This window comes from Bison bison, unplaced genomic scaffold (genome assembly GCF_000754665.1).
Source record: "Bison bison bison isolate TAMUID 2011002044 unplaced genomic scaffold, Bison_UMD1.0 scf7180017864375, whole genome shotgun sequence".
NCBI lineage: Eukaryota > Metazoa > Chordata > Mammalia > Artiodactyla > Bovidae > Bison > Bison bison.
In genome coordinates, this window is record NW_011494947.1 from 2,347,232 (window position 1) to 2,353,975 (window position 6,744).

The window sequence follows — 6,744 nt, forward strand, 5'->3', positions numbered from 1 at the left end:
TCCGCCCCTGCCACAGGAGGGCGGAACCTTCGGGGTGTCTTCTGCACCCAGCAGCCAGCATGAGAGAGCCAAGATCCTCCCAGTGACCTGCAAGGCCCTGTGACCTTCACAAGCATCTGCCCTCCAGACTCCAGGCCTCCCTCTCCCCTTCAACCCCCCATCCCACCCTGCTCCCCCCAGCAGCATATTATGGCTCCTGGCCCATCTCCCACCTGCTCCTGCTTTAGCCTTGCCATCCCTCTGCCTGGAATGTCCCTCAGGAATTCTCAGGGCCTTTCCTCTTGCTTTCAGGGGCCCCCGCCTTTCTAACTGGGCCCCGTCACCCCCACAAGGCACCTGCTATCATCTGACACACTTTCCACTCCCTTGCTCTCTCTTCACCACCCTTCCCCCACGAGGACATGGGCTCCTTTGGCCAGGGGGCCGCCCCGTGTGTGTTCCTTGTGCCCCCAGGTCCCAAATGGCCTGGTGCCTAGTAGGGCTCATTCGGAGATAAAATGAGTGAGTGATTTAAAACTTCCACATTCCCTTCACTTCCTAGGTATCTTCCTGTGGTCCCAGGATGGACCCCATCCTACATCCCAATGAGGACCAGGAGCGTGGATCCCCTGGGACCTCTATCCCTCCTCTCAGAGCCACCTCTGAAGAGTGACCCTGTTGGTATTCAGGGAGAAGGAAAGAGACCGGCCGCTCTGCGTTGGCACAGGGAGGGGAGGGGCAGAAGGACCTGCCAGGGCGGGGGTGTCTGTCTTCTACTTCTTTTCCTTCTTCCTTCCTTTTTTCTTTCTTTATGATGTAAAAAGCACCAATTGTGTAATGGTTAAGAGCAGAGGCTTTGGAGTAAGACCAATATGGGTTGAAGACCCAACTCTGCCAGTAGTGAGCTGTGTGACCCCAGGCAAGTGACACCACCTCTCTGAGCCTGAGTTTCTTCATCTGCACCATCTCCTTGAGGCTTGGATTGGGCTGAGGCAGGGAGATCTGCAACCCTGAGCACAAGGTCAGTGGTCAGCACATGTTCAGCCGTTGGTGTCCTGCCTTAAGGACGGCTGAGCTGTAAGCAGTCCAAGGAGCACTGGCCAGCTCTCTGCCCTGGAGCAGCGAGGATGCCCACAAGGCCAAGTTCGAGTGGTTCCCCAGCACGCCCAGGGCTCCCACACCCGGAGTGCATCTCCCAGGCACCAAAGGTAGGTCTGTCCGGCTCCTTCTGTGCACGGCTCCTCTCCTTTCGAGCCGCTGGCTGGGAACCAAGCACCAGGGCCCAGAACAGAGGGACCTTTCTGCCGCCTCCGCCCCGCGCGGGCTCCTAGGCCCTGTTTTCTTTTCATCCTGTGCTGCTGGGGATTCAATGGGCAGAAACTCTGCCCCCTGCCCCACTGTGGTGACACAAACGTCCATTCTCCACAGGGGCTCCCGAGACGCTCCACTGCGGAGGAGGGGAGGCAAGCGCAGTGACAAAGAGCCGATTGTGTCCTGGGGCCCCGGGAGCGAGCAGGGCGGGCCTGGGCAGTGACGGGCAGGAGCCAACCTGAGCCACGCTGGGCAGCGGAGGGGAGAGAGGGCCAGGGCGGGTCTGGGGCCTGCGGGCGAGGGGTGTCCCCAGGACTGGGCACCCTGTCTCATAGTCCGCCTGGAAGTGGGGTGTTCTGGATGAAACTGGGGTGCAGCCTGGCCTCGTGGATGAGGAACGCTATGTGTGAGGAGGGCAAGGGGGGCCACCCAGCTCTCCTGGGGGCGGGGGGCAGCCAGCCCCAGCTCACCTTTAAAGGCTGTGAGCTTTTCCGGCAGGTTCTCTTCATCACTGTACTTTTGGTCGCAGAGGAACTCCTACGGAGGAAGAGGACAGCAAGGAGCAGGCGGTCAGCAGGCAAAGCTCACCAGCACACAGCCCCCTGCCCGGTGCTGCCCCTCCTGCCAGGTGGCTGGGCTTGGCCGGACTGGGCGGGAGGCTTTAAGGTTTATCCTGGCCTCCTGTCAACCCTCAGGGGCAGACCTGCATGGTCCAGCCCGTGGGTAGGAAGTTTGTTTAGCAGCTGGGGGTGAGGCCCAGCGGTTCTGCTCTGGAAGACAAAGCACCTTCAGTCAGCCTCTGAAGTAGGGGCACAGGGGCCTGGGCTTCCCCTCTGGGCACCCCAGCTTCAAGTTCCACAAAGCCGTGAGCTGCAAAGGCAAGTCACATGGTTCCAGCATGAACTCCTTAAGTAGGCGATCCTAAGCCAGTTGACCCCTCTTTGAATCTCTTGCTTTATCTGCCAAATGGGTATAATTATCATTAACTTCTTCTTGTCTGCAAATCCAAGGAGAGTATATACAAGAATCTTGGCAGTTCAATAAACAATAGCTATTATATTATTAATATTATTACTCTCTCTCCAGAAGTCATTTACCCTCCCACCTGTGTCCTCATCTGTAAAACAGGGTCCGCCTTCCCCTCAGAAGCTTCGAGAAACTCAACTGAGCCCTTTCAGAACCAGATGGGGTTGAGGGGAGATGGAGTGGGATTAAATAACAGTCCCAGAATGAAGCACCTACCCACACCTTCACTCTGGATCTCCTGGTGGGCCCAGGAGGTAGCTATAATTACTATTCCCATTTTACAGATGTGGAAACTGAGGCTCACAGAGCCAGAGCTTCAGCTCGGTTCTGTCTGACTTAGAGCATGCATCTTTAATCCCAACACTTAAAAATGGGCAGTGAGCAGGCATTCATCCGACTTTAAAACAAAAACTAACAATTAGCACCTGCTAGGCTGGGCACAGTGGCAGGGGTCTTACTTGAAACTGAAAGTGTTAGTTGTCCAGTCATGTCCAACTCTTTGTGACCCCATGGACTGTAGCCCTCCAGGTTCCTCTGTCCATGAGATTCTCCAGACAAGAATACTGCAGTGCGTTGTCGTTGCCTTCTCCAGGGGACCTTCCTGACCCAGGGATCGAACTCAGGTCTCCTGTGTCTTACCTCCCTTGTTGCTCATCTTCAAGTGGCCCTAGAACCTGCATTCAGATGAGGCAGCAGAGGGTGTGCTCCCATCGTGGCACCAGAATTGCAGAATTTCCCCTCTACTTCCCTGGACCTTGCTTTTCTCACTGAGCCACATGGACATGGCTGTGACTCCATCCTTCCATTATTTCAACAGTTTTTGAGGGACCAGAGCAGGTGAGACCGAGGAGGGTAAGACAGGGTCCTTATCATAAAATTACAGGAAGTCCCTGTTTAACATGATGTTAGAGGACTTCCCTGGCAGTCCAGTGGTTAAGACTCCACGCATCCAGTGCAGAGGGCTCGGGTTCCATCCCTGTTCGAACACGTGCCATGCAGTGTGGCCAAAAACATTAAAATAAAGTAAAATGTTAAACATTATCTAGGTCTAACTAATACACAGTTTGAAGTTCCCCTCTGCTCTTCCCTAATCCAATTTCTCTCCCTTCCCAGAGGTAATCATGATACTAAACTTGGGTTTCTACAATTCTCTTGAATGTTTTTCCTGTTATGACTAGGCCAACTACTATTGAAAAATATATCTTACAAATTAATTTGGAGGAGCTTACAAAATTCTAATTTAAAATTTTGGAACATCCCATATAAATATATACTTGTAGTTCAATAAGTGATCTTTAAATGAAAACAAAATTATCTGGGTCAATCATGCAACCTGTTTCTGATAATTCCTGCCATCATTTCCCGCTAAATGATGACCAAGTTCAAGTTCCTCCCTACTAACTCAGAATCCTTTGACAGAGTAGGAGGCAACCCCCTCACCGCCCTGCCAATGTGGCCTCCCTGGCTGGGTCAGGGGGCCTCTGATTGCTCCTTTGCTTTCGGCAGACACTATGAGATACACTGTATACACTATACTTACACATCTCCTAGGACAGGGAACTCACTACCTCTCCAGCCAGTCTTTGTAAATGCAGCGTAGAGTGGGAGAATGACAAGCACCTTAGTTAGGATAAAGCTCTCTGGGTTTGGATCTCAGCCTCCTGCTTACTAGCTGCAAAATGGGCACACAGGTACCCACCTCCTCAGGCACCTACCCCTCAGTGGAGACAACCGTCTGCGGGTAGTTAGCACCAGGCTCGAACGTCCCTGCTCAGTAAACAACAGGTACAACTCTGTGTGGGGCAGCATCTGATCCCTTTGAGGGTTCAAGTTCCTCCCTACTAACTCAGAATCCTTTGACAGAGTAGGAGGCAACCCCCTCACTGCCCTGCCAATGTGGCCTCTCTGGCTGGGTCAGGGGGCCTCTGATTGCTCCTCTGCTTTCGGCAGACACTATGCGATCCCATTCAGTTCTCACAGCCACCGTTACTCGAGTTTGCAGGTCAGAATAGGACCAAGGTGGTCAATATATTACACGTCCAAGGTTCCCAGGCAAGGTGAAAGCTCAAGGTTGGTTTGGAACACGCATCTATCGGAGCCCAGGGCCCGTGGCTCCAGCAGCTAAGTAGGTGGGGGGCAGCCCCGGGGCCCATGGGGTCCAGCTGGCTCAGCCGTAGCCTCACTCGGAGCCTCATTACCATGCACCATGCACAGACTTGCATGCACTTGGCTCCGCTGAGCTGGAACCTTCCCCTGCAGCCTGGGAGACTGCCCTCCTGTCGGCTGGCTCTGTCTGTCCATCCCTTCCCCTTGGCTTCCTCTCGGCTTCCTCTCATAGCTCTAGCTGTTCTCCCCTGCCCCCCCATTCTCTGACCAAAAGCAGGACAACTAAGTCTTGTCCGTGACCCTGTGCCAACCAGGCACCTCCCGGGGTCACAGATGCCATATCTGTCTGGCAGAGGTACCAACCAGTCAGGGGTTTCCAGCCTTTGGGGTAAAGCAGAAACATTAAAAAAAAAAAAAATAGGGGGAAGTGTGAATATAGGCCGTCCAAGATTTTATTTTGCCAAGTTGAGTCTTTAAACAATGACCATTGACGGTTGCCATGAGTTCAGAAAAGGATATTTCGTAAAAGTAGGAAGTTCACAATCTCTGAATTTTTAAGTGGAATCCATTTGGGCTACTCACCACATTGTGCCTGTGACCCCTTCACTTGATCATGTTAGGAACTAGAAAGCCTTCCTGGGGAAGCACAAGAGCACAGGCAAAGCCCAACATCTGAGATCCTCTGGGGAGAGACCTGGGGGCCCTCTGGACTCCCCTGTTCCTTCTGGTTGACCAGAAATCCTGCACCAACCTGGAGCCTGTCTGTAATATATGTTGACCACCTCTGAAACAGGAGGGAAGGGGGCAGGGGATGACTTTAAAAGAATGACACAGCCTGAGGACACAACATAAACTGATTAGAACCAAATAGCTCCAAGACGGTGGCCGAGTGGACTTCCACTAGACCTGGGGCCTCAGCTTTAAAGGTCAAAAAGTGGGCTGTGGCCCAATTCCTGGAAATCCCCACCCCTTTCCCAAAAGAGCTGAAATACTCCTCCCACTCATTAGCCTATGAAATGACCCAACTCTATAAAAACTGACAACTCCGTAGTACCCTGCGGGAGCTCCCTCACTCTGAGATGGCCCTCCCTCTGTCTGTGGAGTGTTTCTCTCTAAGTAAATCCACTTCTTACCTATCACTTCGTCTCTCATTCTTTCTGTGATGAGACATGGAGAACCTGAGCTTCATTAAGTCCTGAGACCAAGTGTGTGATCTTAGTTAAAAGACTGTGGGTTCAAGACCCAGTCTGAATTTCAAGGTTTCCCCTCTACGGATTCCAGACAGATGGCGTTCAAGGGGGTAGGCTTGGAGACAAATCAGACACAAATGCAAGAGCTCAGCCTGAACTGCAGGGTTCTTAATAGCCACACCCCTCTCTGGACCTGACCCTGGGCCCGGCTCTCAGCAGAGAGCCCTAGGTGTCCAAGACTATATTGTCTGTGCACTGATAAAGCCAATTTCCTCCTTAGCACTGATCACCATCTAACATGCTATTTCACTCTGCCCTCTACTCCCCAGCTCTCACCCCCAGAGTGGGTGCCTCAGCAATCCTGCCTCCTGTCTCTGCTTCCCCCATGCCAGGTGCGCTCCCACCGCGGGATGGCAGCTGTGTCCCCTGCCTGGAACACACACAGCTGCGTGTCACCTCCTTCTGGTTCTTACTCAACTGTCACCCTCTCAATGCCACACAGCCTCCTGGACACCCCGCCCCCACTTCCGATCCACCTTAAGATAACACCTTGCATTCCACAGTGAGTTATCTCTTAACACAATTTACAGTGTAATTGCTTATTAAGGGTGTTGTCCACTAGCTGTCTGCCCCTGCTGGGTTCTACTCTGTAGGTGCTCAGTCAATACTAGCTTGGCCAAAAAGTGGTTTTCCTGTAATAAAACCTAAATGAACTTTTTGGCCAATATTTGCAGGAAGGGTCAATGAACTGAGACTCAGGGAGGATAAACAACTTTCTCATCAAGGTAACCTTTTCATACAGTTCATGAGGTTCTCTAGGCAAGAATGCTGCAGTGGTTTGCCATTCCCTTCTCCAGCTATGAGAAACCTAGACAGCATATTAATAAGCAGAGCCATCACTTTGCCAACAAAGGTCCATCTAGTCAAAGCTATGGTTTTTTTCAGTAGTCATGTATGGATGTGAGAATTGGACCATAAAGAAGGCTGAGCACCGAAGAACTGATGCTTTTGAACTACGGTGCTGCAGAAGACCCTTGAGAGTCCCTTGGACTGCAAGGAGATCCAACCAGTCCATCCTAAGGGAGATCAGTCCTGGGTGTTCATTGAAAGGACTGATGCTGAAGCTGAAACT

At 52.3% G+C, this 6,744-nt stretch overlaps 1 protein-coding gene across 1 annotated transcript in view; it reads right to left on the reverse strand.

The window, feature by feature from the left end:
• Window positions 1–1,911, reverse strand: part of AIF1L (allograft inflammatory factor 1-like) — an 11,061-nt gene extending 9,150 nt beyond the window's left edge. Inside the window, exon 1 of the mRNA XM_010856795.1 lies at window positions 1,761–1,911. The gene's annotated coding sequence lies outside the window, so the exon portion shown is untranslated. The remainder of the gene's footprint in view (window positions 1–1,760) is intronic.
• Window positions 1,912–6,744: the final 4,833 nt, after the last annotated feature.